This window comes from Canis lupus, chromosome 6, assembly GCF_003254725.2.
Source record: "Canis lupus dingo isolate Sandy chromosome 6, ASM325472v2, whole genome shotgun sequence".
Taxonomy (NCBI): domain Eukaryota; kingdom Metazoa; phylum Chordata; class Mammalia; order Carnivora; family Canidae; genus Canis; species Canis lupus.
In genome coordinates this window covers 56,081,303-56,094,462 of record NC_064248.1, presented here as the reverse complement: position 1 = coordinate 56,094,462, position 13,160 = coordinate 56,081,303, and the positions used below count along the sequence as shown (strand labels likewise).

General features: G+C 35.4%; 1 protein-coding gene across 3 annotated transcripts in view; it reads right to left on the bottom strand.

Moving 5' to 3' along the window:
• The window catches only part of EVI5 (ecotropic viral integration site 5), a 194,883-nt gene that overhangs the window by 160,006 nt on the left and 21,717 nt on the right, over positions 1-13,160 (bottom strand). The window lies entirely within an intron of this gene.

Sequence of the window (13,160 nt, the reverse complement as noted above, 5' to 3'; positions counted from 1 at the left end):
AATATTTTACATTCTTTATTTAATACTAAGGGTGCAATTCAGTGTATATTTTACACTTATAGCACATCTCAATTCAGACTACTCACAGTTCAAGTGCTCAATACGTGGTTTGTGGCCTCCATATTGAACAGCACAGGTTAGAAGAACTAAGATAAGAGGAGACCATTAGGGGGGATCCCTGGGTGGCTCAACGGTTTGGCGCCTGCCAGCCCTGGGCGCGATCCTGGAGTCCCGGGATCCAGTCCCACGTCAGGCTCCCAGCATGGGGCCTGCTTCTCCCTCCTCCTGTGTCTCTGCCTCTTTCTCTCTCTGTGTCATAAATAAAAATAAATAAATAAATCTTAAAAAAAAAATAGGAGACCATTATAGCTAATACATAGTAATTTAAAGGGAAGTGTAGGGACATCTGGGTGGCTCAGCAGTTGAGCATCCGCCTTGAGCTCAAGGTGTGATCTGGGGGTCCAGGGATTGAGTCCCACATCAGGCTCCCTGTGGGAAGCCTACTTCTCCCTCTATGTCTCTGCCTCTCTGTGTCTTGAATGAATGAATGAATAAATAAATAACTAAATGTGTAGAAAGATGAGAAGTCAATGGGTACCCAATCATTAATAGCCTTACAGGAAAGGAATTTGGAATCTATTTGGAGTACAACTGGAAATCACAAGAGTTTAAATATGCAAAGTAAAATCTGATATTTTCTGTTTTATAAAAAGAGTACTCTCCTTTTAAACTACAAATTACACAGAATAAAAGCTGAAGTAGAGAGACTAGGAAGAAAGAGAAATCTAGGTGAGAAATCATTAAGGTTTAGGCTATTATGGGGGCAGCAGAGATAAAGGAAACAGATGCATGCAAGATATTGTAGAAAATGAAACAAAGTAACTATGATTAAATGAAAGTGAAAAAGAATGAAGGAGAAAGAAAAAACATGAGTGTAATCTACTCTGACTTGAGCAATCAGTGGTGCCATTTACTGTGACAGGAGAAACTAGCATTCTGTGGTTATTTGGCAAGGGGTGCTGAAATTGGTGGAACTGAATCGAGAATTTTTCCAAATACAAAACAAGCTTGGAGAGGCTTAGACTTACTAATAAAAACTAAAAGACTCAAACCCAGATATTCTAAAATTGGATATAATACCCTCTTGCTGGTAATATATTATCTTTCCATAATTCAAAAACAAAAAAAAAAAATCTATTAGAATGTAAGTAGTAATGCCTCCTGTACATACACCAGCAAAGTCCTCAATTAAAAGGCCTATAGGTCTTTATAATTCTTTCATATTTTGAAAAAAAGAAAGGAAATATTTAGCTTCAGTTAATATGCCTAGGAGTCTGAAATTAAATCTACAGAAAACATTCTCTAATCCAAGCTCCAGAGAACAATAGCAAAGTAGAAGTCAAATATCAGAGCACCTGGGTAGCTCAGTTAAATGACAGACTCTTGATTTCAGCTCAAGTTATCATCTTAGGATTGTGATATTGAGCCCTGCATGAAGCCTGGTTAAAATTCTCTCCTTCTCCTTCTGCCCCTCCTCCACCCTCTCTCTCCTCCTCTTAAAAAAACAAAAACAAAAACAAAAAAAACAGGCAAAGAGCCAAATATCATGAACTTCAAAATCAGTGCCAAACTCCTACAGCCAAATCAGCAGTAGTAGTTCAGAAGTTGACCAATGCCTACTTTTTAGAAGAAATAGGGCGGTCTTAACATGCTATCTGACAATGACTCAAAAATCTGGCTACCTACGCTTCAGGGATTTAATATTCCTTCTAAGGTCTTTACATCCACTACAAAAATACTTAGGGTAAGTACAGGGCCAGGCACTGAGTGGGATGATGAGTAAGACACATAGTTCTTGTCTTGTCCTATCCCCAAGTAGCTCACCCTAATAGAGTGTGAGGAGACAAACATGGGAACAATTACAATATGGCAAACGCCACAGAAAAGTATATACAGTTCACCCTTGAGCAACACAGCAGTTAGGGTGCCAACCCTCCCACTACTTGTGCAGTCAAAAACCCATTTACAGTTGACCCTTGAACAACACAGGTTTAAACTGTGTGGGTACACTTATACAGACCTTTTACAATACAGTACTATAAATGTATTTTCTCTTATGACTTTCTTAATAACATCTTTTCTCCAGCTTACTTTATATAGCATATAATACATATAACATACAAAATATGTTAATCAACTGTTTATGTTATCAGTAAGGCTTCCAGTCAACAGTAGGCTATCAATAGTTAAGTTTTCAGGGAGTCAAAAGTAATACATGGATTTAACAGTGCAGAGGTTCTGCATCCCCTAAGCCCCATGTTCTTCAAAGGTCAACTGTGCTGTCATTCTTTCTGACCACCCAACATCTGCATCCCCATTAGTATTCTGGAATTTCCCCCATCTAATTCTAAAAAGTACCAGATAATCATTCTCCTAGTCTCTCTTGAAAATAATTCAAAGCATGGACCAAGGTTCCCATATCTACCTATTTATCTCTCTCTTTCCTTCTTCCATTACCCCCAAATCTAGAAGCTTAATATACCAAATATTAGTTATCTCACAGTTTCTGTGTGGCAGGATTTAAGTCATAGTTTAACTGGGTGATTCTGGCTCAGGACCTATCATAAAATAGCAGGCAAGCTCTTGGCCAGTGCTATCATCTTTGAAGGTTTGACTGGGCCTAGAAAATCTGCTTCAAGATGCTTCAAGATGTCTCCTGCACATGGTTATTAGCAGAGGGTTGCAGCTCCTCACATGAGAACCTCTCTAGAAAACTGGTGAGTATCCTCACAGTGTGGCAGCTGACTTCCCCCAGAATAAATAAGTAAAACAGAAGATGTAATACTTTATATGACCTTGCATCTTAAGTCACATTCTTTCATTTCTGCAATAACCTATTTATTCCACAAGTCATTTTTAGTGTAGAAGGAAACTATACAGAATGTAAGTATCAGGAAGAGGGTTATCAAGAACCATGCTAACTACCCTATGAAATATATTATGGCTATATGTTGTATTGTTTATAAATATATACATATTCATGAGCATAAAAATATGTTTGGAAGGAGGGGGACACAATGGTTAGAAGTGCTTTGTAATGCTTTATTTGTTAAGGTTGGTGATGGGAATATAGGCATTTATTACACTTTTTTTAATATCTTCTGAGTTTGGAATATTTCATTATAAAAATCCAATGCTTTGAATAAAGTAAATGAATATTTTCAAACACATTACTGTCAGCACATACATTAGTAAATGAAGTTGTTTTGAAAGACTATATGGAAGTATATATAACAAAATTTACATGTGCATAAGCTGACTCAGGAACGTGTCTAAGGATGTATGTACTAAAATTAATCACAGAACTATTTCTTTTTTTTAAGATTATTATTTATTTATTTATTCAAAGGGGGGCGGGGCAGAGACACAGGCAGAGGGAGAAGCAGGCTCCATGCAGGGAGCGTGACGTGGGACTCAATCCCGGGTCTCCAGGATCACACCCCAGGCTGCAGGCAGCGCTAAATCGCTGCACCACAGGGGCTGCCCTCACAGAACTATTTCTAATATGAAACCATTGGTGATAATCTCAATGCCCATTAAAGAATGAGCAGATAAATGACAACAGTATACAACAGAATGGAGCCATTAAAAAAAAAATGAAATTCCCAATATGATGGAACCAATCAGTTATTGGTGAAGAATAGGATGTGCAGTATAATTCTATTTTTTGATAGGTTATTTTTCAAGCTATTAACAGCTACCTCAAGAGAGTGAAAATTTAGCAAGGGAAATAAAAGCAGACAGAGAAAACTTTCCTTTTGTACTTTAAAGACTTCCATTCTCAAAAATTTTTCTCTGTCCTCTATAGGCATACTTCAGAGATATTGTGGGTTCAGTTCCAGACCACTGCAATAAAGAGAGTTAAATGAATTTTTTGGTGTCCCAGTATATATAAAAGTTGTTTACACTATATTGTAGTCTATCAAGTGTGTAAAAAGCATGTCTAAGAAAACAATGCATATACCTAATTTAGAACTATTTTAATGCTAAAAAATGCTATCATCTGAGCTTTTAGCAAGTTGTAATCACTGATCACAGATCACCATGACAGATAATGAAAAGGTTTGAAATATTGTGACAATCACCAAAATGTGACAGAAAAATGAAGTAATAAGGAAATGCTATTGGAAAAATGGTGCCAATAGACTTGCTTAGCCAGAGTTACCACAAACCTTCAATTTGTAAAAAATAGCACCTGCAAGCACAATAAAGCAAAGCACAAAACAACGAGGTATTTTGTAATTTCTGTGGTTGTTTTGGTTTTGTGTTAAATAGACTTTATTCTTTAGAACAGTTTTAGGTTCACAGCAAAACTGAGCAGAAGGTACAGATTTCCCAAATATCCCTTGCCCTCATGCATACATAGCCTCCCAACACCAACATGCCCCACCACATAGAATATCTGCTACAACTGATAAAAGTAATGGGACACTATTATCATTCAAAGCCCATTGTTTACATTAGGGTACACTCTTGGTGTCGTACATTCTATAGTTTTGGACAAATGTATAATGACAAGTATTCATCATCATAGTACCATACAGAGTAGCTATACTGCCCTAAAAATTATCCTATGCTCTCCTTCCAATCCCCTCAACTCTTGGCAACCACTGAGCATTACATTATCTCTATAGTTTTGCCTTCTACAGAATGTCATGTTAATGGAATTACATTGTGTATAGCCTTTCCAGACTGGCTTCCTTCACTTATAAATAGGCATTTAAGGGGTGCCTGAGTGGCTCAGTCAGTTAAACATCTGACTCCTGACCTCAGGGTCATGAACTCAAGCCCTGCACTGGGCTCCACCCTGGGTATGGAGGGCAGGAGGGAGAAAGAACATTCTCCATGTATGTCATGGCTTGATGGCTCCTTCTTTCTTAGCACTGAATATGATTCCATTGTCTTGATGTACCAATTTATTTATCTATTCAACTATTGAAAGATATCTCGGTTGAGTTCAAGTTTTATCAACTAGAAATAAAGCAGCTTTTTCTGTGGGCATAGTTTTTCAAATCCTTTAGGTAAATACCCAGAAGCATGACTTCTGAATTGCATTCATATAAACTTCTGAATTTAGTTTTATAAGAAACTGCCAAACTGTATTTCGAATTGAGTGTACCATTTTGCATTCCCACTAATAATGAATGAGAGTTCCTGTGGCTCTACATTCTTACTAGCATTTGGTGTTTTCAGTGTTCTAGATTTTGGCCATTCCACTAGGAGTATAGTGGTATCTCATCATTGTTTTAATCTGCATTTTCGTGATGACACATTATGTGGAGCATCTTTTCATATGCTTATTTGCCATCTGTAGATTTTCTCTGGTGAAGTATGTTAAGATCGTTGGTCTATTTTTAAATTAGGTTGTGTTCTCAATGTTGAGTTTTAAAAGTTCTCTGAATATTTTAGGTAACAGTACATGATCAAATATGTCTTCTGAAAATATTTTCTCCCAGTCTGTGGCTTGGGAGAAATTTTTAATTTTAATGAAGTCCAGGGATCAAGCCTTTGATGTTACATCTAATAAATCATTACCAATCTAAGGCCACCTAAAATTTCTACTGTTATCTCCTAAGAGTTTTTATAGCTTTGCATTTTACATTTTCGTGTTGGATCTATTTTGAATTAATTTTTGTGAAGGATGTAAAATCTATACTTAAATTCATTTTTGTGCATGTGGAAGCCTAATTGCTCCAGCACTATTTATTGAAAAAAAATTATCTTTTATTTTTATCCATTTTATTGCCTCTGCTCCTTTGTTGAAAATTAGTTGACTATATTTTATGGGTCTATTTCTGGGCTTTCCACTCTGTTCCATTGATCCATTTGTCTATTCTTTCACCAATATCTTATTGCCTTGATTACTGTAGCTTAAGTATGTATCTTGAAGTCAAGTAGCAGCAGTCTTCCACCTTTCTTCTCCTTCAAAACTGTGCTATTCTGAGTCTTTGGCTTCTCCATATAAACTTTACAATCAGTTTGTCAATATCCACAAAATAATTTTCTGGGATTTTGATTTGGATTGCATTGTATCTACATAGTTGGGAAAAACTGACTTTTTTACAATATTGGGTAGTCCTATCAATAAACATGTACTATTTCTCCATTTATTCAGTAGTTCTTTGATTTCATTCACCAGAGTTTTAGTTTTCCTCACATACACTTTGTACGTATTTCATTAGTTATGTCAGACCTTGAACATATTTCATTAGATTTAAATATGCTTCATTTTTGAGATAGTAAATAGTGTTGTTTTCAATTTCAAATTCCACTTGTTCATTCCTATATACATAGAAAAATCAACTGACTTTGTGTACTAACATTTTTTCCTGTTACTGTACTATGAAAACAGTCCATGATTTAACTTACAATTTTTCAACTTTATGATGGCGTGAAAGCGCTACACACTCAGTAGAAACTATATTTTGAATTTTAAATTTTGATCTTTTCTCCCAAGCTAGCAACATGTGGTACAAATGCTCTTGTGAAGCTGGGCAATGGCAGTGGAGCCACAGCTGCCCATCAGCTGCACAGTCATGACAGTAAGTTATGACAACTGATAAAACCATTCGGTATCCATACAACTATCCTGTTTTTCACTTTCATTGCAGTATTCAATAAATTACATGAAATATTCCACACTTTATTATAAAATAGGTTTGTGTCATGATTTTGCCCAATTGTAGGCCACTCTAAGTGTTCTGAGCATGTTTAAGGTCCACTAGCTGAAGCTATGATGTTAAATTAGGTTAGGGATGTTAAGTGCACATCCCTAAGTGCATTAGTTTCAGAGGAGGTTTTCCTCCTACGTATCTCAGATTTTCTACACAGACAATTACAGCATATGTGAACAAAGAGAGGTTTTTTTAGTTCTTTCCCAAACCCTGTACACCTTGTCTTTTCCTACCTTATTGCATTAACTAGGACTTTTAGTATGATGTTGAAAGCAGTGGTAATAGGGAATATCCTTGTCTTGTTCCTGATCTTGGTAGGAAAGCTTCAAATTTCTCATTGGTAATTAAGTATGATGTTGTACTTAATGTTGTAAAATACTGTACACATTTTTATACGTATCTTTATCAAGTTTTTTAATATATCTTTATCAAGATATATCCTTATCAAGTTCTCCTCTAGTTTATTATGAGTTTTTATCATGACTGGGGATTAGATTTTGTCAAATGCTTTTCTACATCTATTGATATGCTCATGTGATTTTTCTTCTTTAGTCTGTTGAAGTGATGTATTATATTAATTGATTTTCAAAAGTTAGATCAGCCTTTCATATTTTAGATAAATCCCACCTGGCCATGGTATGTGATTCTTTTTACATATTATTGGATTCCATTTGCTAATATTTGAGAATTTTTGTACTAAAAAAATATATAAAAACTATATTCATGAGATATGAGTCTGTTTCTTTTCTTATAGTATCTTCATCCAGTTATGGTATTAGGGTAATGCTGGCCTCATAGAATGAGTTATTAAGCATTCTCTCTGCTTCTATCTTCTGAAAAAGATTGTAGAGAACTGGTACTTCTTCCTTACATATTTGGTAGAATTCAGCAGTGACCCTATCTGGCCCTGGTATTATCTGTTCCGGAAGGTTATTAATTATTGATTCAATTTCCTTAACACATATGACCTATTCAGATTGTTTATTTCTTCTTACATGAGTTTTGGCAGGTTGTGTCCTTCAAGGAATTGGTTTTACGTTCCAAGATGCAGTTATCCTGATGAGTGTTCATGTGAGCTTGAGAAGAATGTGCATTCTGCAGATGTTGGATGAAGTAGTCTATAGACATCCATTATAATCAATTGATTACTAATGTCGTTTAGCTCAATTATGTCCCTACTTGTCTGCTAGATCTGTCCATTTCTGATAGAAGGGTAATCAAATCTCCAATTTTGGTAGTAGATTCATCTACTTCTTGGAATTCTATCAGTTTTTGCCTCATTTAGTTTGATATTCTGTTTTTAGGTGCATATTAAGGATTCCACCTATTAAGGATATTAAGGATTGTTACGCCTTCTTGGAGAAGTGACTCCTTTATCATTATGTAATTCCCCTCTATCTCTGAAAGCTTTCCTTCATCTGAACTCTCCTCTATCTGAAATTAATATAGTTACTCCTGCAGGGTGCCTGAATGGCTCAATTGGTTAAGCCTCGGATTCTTGATTTCAGCTCAGGTTATGATTTCTGGATCTCAAGATTAATCCATGCATCTGGCTCCACACTGGGCATGGAATTGCTCGAGATTCTCTCTCCCTCTCCTTTTCCCTCTGCCCTGCTTCCACTCATGCATGCTGTCTCTTAAATAAATAAATAAATAATTTAAAAATATATACATATAGTTACTCCTTTCTTTTAATTAGTGTTAGCCTGGTTTATCTTTTATATCTTTTTCCAACCACTTTTTAATCTATATGCATCTTTACATTTAAAGTGGATATCTGGGCAGCCCAGGTGGCTCAGCAGTTTAGCTCCACCGTCAGCCTGGGGTGTGATCCTGGAGACCCGGGTTCGAGTCCCATGTCAGGCTCCCTGCATGGAGCCTGCTTCTCCCTCTGCCCGTGTCTCTGTCTCTCTCTCTCTCCCTCCCATGTCTCTCATGAATAGATAAGATGAAAGATAGATAGAAAGATAAGAAAGATAAGAAAGATAAGAAAGATAAGAAAGAAAGAAAGAAAGAAAGAAAGAAAGAAAGAAAGAAAGAAAGAAAGAAAGAAAGAAAGATAGATTGATTTCTGAGGCACCTGGGTGGTTCAGTTGAGCATGACTTGATTTCAGCTGAAGTCATGATCTCAGGGTTGTGAAAGTGAGGCCCTCATGGGCTTGAGTCTGCTTGAGATTCTCTCTCCCTCCCCCTTTACTCCTTCCCCTGCTCACACTTACTCTGTCTCTAAAATAAAATAAACATCTTTTAAAAAATAAATAAAGAGGATTTCTAGTAGACAACAGAATTGGATTTTGTTTTTTGATCCACACTAATAACCACTATCTTTTCATTTGTGTCTTTAGACCACGGTTATTCAAAGTGAATACCCATATAACTGAATTAACATCTACCATATGCATTTACTGTTTTCTATTTGTTTCCCTTGTTCTTTGTTTCTATTTTTGTCTTTTCCTGTTTTTCTGCCCTTTGTATTTTTTTTTTTTTAACTGATTCATTTATTTGGGAGAGAGTGAGTGTGCACAAGAGGAAAGCGCAGAGGGAGAATCTTAAGCAGACTCCATGCTGAGCAGGGAACTCAGGTCAGTGCTCGATCCCATGATGCCAAAATCACAACTTGAGCCAAAACCAAGGGTCCAAGGCCCAACCAACTGCACCACATAGGCATTCCTGCCCTTTGTGATTCTGAGAGAGCATTTTATACAATTGCATTTTCTGTCTTTTTTGGTATATCCCTTATACATTTTCTTTTCCTTTTCCTTTTTTTTTTTTTAAGATTTTATTTATTTATTCATGAGAGACACACAGAGAGGCAGAGACACAGAGAGAGAGAGAGAGAGGCATAGGCAGAGGGAGAAGCAGGCCCCATGCAGGGAGCCTGATGTGAGACTCAATCCTGGGACTCCAGGATCACACCCTGAGGTGAAAGGCAGACGCTTAACCCCTGAGCCACCCAAGTGTCCCCTCTTTTACTTTTCCTCATGGTTGGCCTAGGGTTTGCAATATACATGTATAGCTAATCAAATTCCACTTTTAAATAACACTATACCATTTCCGGGATAGTGTAAGCACCCTATAATAATAAAATAATTGTAACTGTCCCCATCCCTTGTATCATTGCTGTCATTCATTTCACTTATGACTAAGCATATATATAAACATAAGCATTTATAATCATATACACAGTTCCTATTATTTTGAAGAAACATCTGTTAGAACAATTAAGAATAAAAATAAAAGGTATTTTGCCTTCACCTATACCTTTTCCCATGCTCTTCCTTACATTATGTAGATTCCAGTTTCTGATATGTATTATTTTTCTTCTCTCTAAAAAAGTTAACATTTCTTGCAAGGCAGGTCTACTAACAATAAATACTCTTCATTTTTGTTTGAGAAAGTATTTCTCCTTCACTTTTGAAGGATAGTTTTGCAAGATACAAAATTGTAGGTTGAGTTTGTTTTGTTTTTTTCTCTAAGCACTTTAAATGCTTTACTCCATTTTCTTCTTGCTTACATGGTTGCTGAGAAATTGGCTGTAATTCTCATCATTACTTCTCCATTGATAAGGTTTGTTTTTCCTCTGGCTTCTTTCAGAATTTTTTCTTTATCTTTGATTTTCTGTAGTTTGAAACTGATATGCCTGAGTGTAGTTTTTCACAGTTATACTGCTTGGTATTCTGTGATTCACTAACTGATGTTATTTTGGGGCAATTCTCAGTCATTACTGTTTCAAATATTTCTTCTGTTCCTTTCCTTTTCTCATTATGGAATTCTCATTACGCATATGTTAAACCTTTTGTAGCTGTCCCACAGTTCCTGAATATTTTGTTGTTGTTTTTTTCATCTTTTTTCTCTTTCCTTTCAGAGAGATTCAGAGATTCTTTCCTCAGCCAGTAGTAGTCCAATCTACTAAGCCCATCAAATGGTTACAGTGTTTCTCTGTTACACTGCTACAATGTCTTTTATCTCTAGCATTTCTTTTTTGGTTCTTTCTTAGAATTTCTATCTCTCATCTAACATTGTCCATCTATTCTTACATGCGGTCTACCTTATCCATTACAGTCCTTAGCATTTTCATCAGTTATTTTAAATTCTTTCTTGTTCTGATAATTTCAATACCCCTACCATACCTAAAGCTAGATCTGATGCTTGTTCTAGCTCTTCAAACTGTCTTTTTTGTCTTTTAGTATATCTTGTAATTTTTCTTGATAGTTGGAAATGATGTACTAGGTTTAAAAAGCTGTTGTAAATAGGTTTTCATTACTGTGGTGTTAAGATGGGAAGGGGGGGGCAGCCCAGGTGGCTCAGCGGTTTGGTGCCTGCCTTCAGCCCAGGGCATAATCCTGGAGTCCGGGATTGAATCCCACATCGGGCTCCCTGCATGGAGCCTGCTTCTCCCTCTGCCTGTGTCTCTGCCTCTCTCTCTCTCTCTCTCTGTGTATCTCTCATGAATAAGTAAATAAAATCTTAAAAAAATAAAAAATAAAATAAAATCAAAAAAGATGGGAAGGGGGGAAATACACAAGATTAAAACCAAGGTTATGTTAGAATTTGAATATTAGTTAGAATTTCATTCTTTTCCCAATTATTTCCAATTTGGTTATATAAAACTTGTATAATTAAAGAATATATATATCAAAAATAGTGAGAGATGATCAGGAAGAGATAAAGGATAAGAGAAAGAAAAGCATACTATTTATAAGGTATACTAAAGATAAAAAAAGAATTTTTCTGATTTCATTTTGTTTTCAAAATGTTTCTTATTTATAGATTTTTTCACTGAGTGATGTACATTTATAGCAAAAAAAAATTTTCTTAATTATCCATAAAATACCACTCAAATAATCAGTGCCAGCCTGTTTCAAAAAAAAAATATGGAGCAGGAACTAGGGGAGCATGATGGAACATGAATGAGAGAGATCACCTCACGCAGAAGTAAAACTGTGAACTAGCCACATGCCCTTAAGAGTTCTAAATAGATTTTTTTTTCCTAATTATGGTAAAATATATTTAACATAAAATTTACCACTGTAACCATTTTTAGGTATACAATTCACTGGAATTAATTATTTTCACAATGTCGTACAACCATTACCACTGTCTATTTCCAAAACTTTTTCATCACCCCAAAGAGGAACTCTGTATCCATTCTTCCTTCCCTCCAGCCTCAGGTAATCTCTCATCTATTTTCTGACTGTATAAATTTATCTATTCTAGATTCATTGGTAGAATCATATTTGTCCTTTTGCATCTGGCTTATGTCATTCAACAATGTTTTCAAGATTTATCCACACCACAGGATGTATCAGAGTTTCATTCCATTTTGTGACTGAATAATATTTCATTATATATATGCTTCTCTCATTCTACAAGGTGTTAGAAACTCTGGACTATGAAAAACTTGATATATTTAAGGTTGAAAGATAGGTATAGATAAGTAGGTAGATAGATAAATAGATCTCCACTCATCTGTTGTTTATCCATTCATCTGTTGATGGACATTTGGCTTGTTTCCTCCTTTGGCTATTGTGAATAATGCTGCTATAAACATTGGCATACAAGTGCCAAACATACTTTTAATAGTCTGCTCTGGCTGGAACACCAACAGAGGGACTATAAAGGCAAATAGCAACAGAAACTGCCAACAGGAATTACCACAACAAAATTAAATAGACTATCAGGCTACATTCTATTAGATATAAAATATATATATACATATATAGAATATACAAAGTATAATATATATAATTATATATTCTATAATATTCTATTAGATGTAAAATATATATACGTATATAGAATATACAGAGTATAATATATATAAAATTATATATTCTATAATATATAAATGTTAACTTTATGGTTTCATGCTAAAACCCATATTTATATTTCTTATTTTTTACAAATTTTCTTGAAAATATGTATTATTTGCATAAATGAAGGAAAATCCTTTTCGTAAAATCCTTTGTCATGACAGGATATATATGTTCTAACCTGAAAAATAATATATAATAAGGAAATAAATGGGAGAAAGCAACAAAATGCTGAAGATACTAAGAGATCAATACTGAGGTCAGGATTGCAGATTAGGTATACCACTGAGAAGGGAGAAGAGTTGGAACCTGACAGCATCTTTTTTTTCGTTCTGACCAAAAAGAAGGTGCTACTTTGCCCTTCAGCATGCCTATCACATACCTGCTATACACTAGACACTCAACAACAAAAGCCGGCCTTAAGAATAAATAGATGGACAAATCTATAGATATTCAAGGTCTTCCACCTACATCTTACTTTTTAAATCATTTATACAGTTAGTCTGAAATTGATTATTACAAGCATATCAAGTTTTACCATAAGCTTCACAGGAATCCATAAATTCACAGGGAATCTGGGAGGTAGGTGAATGACAGGATGTTGTATTTCTGG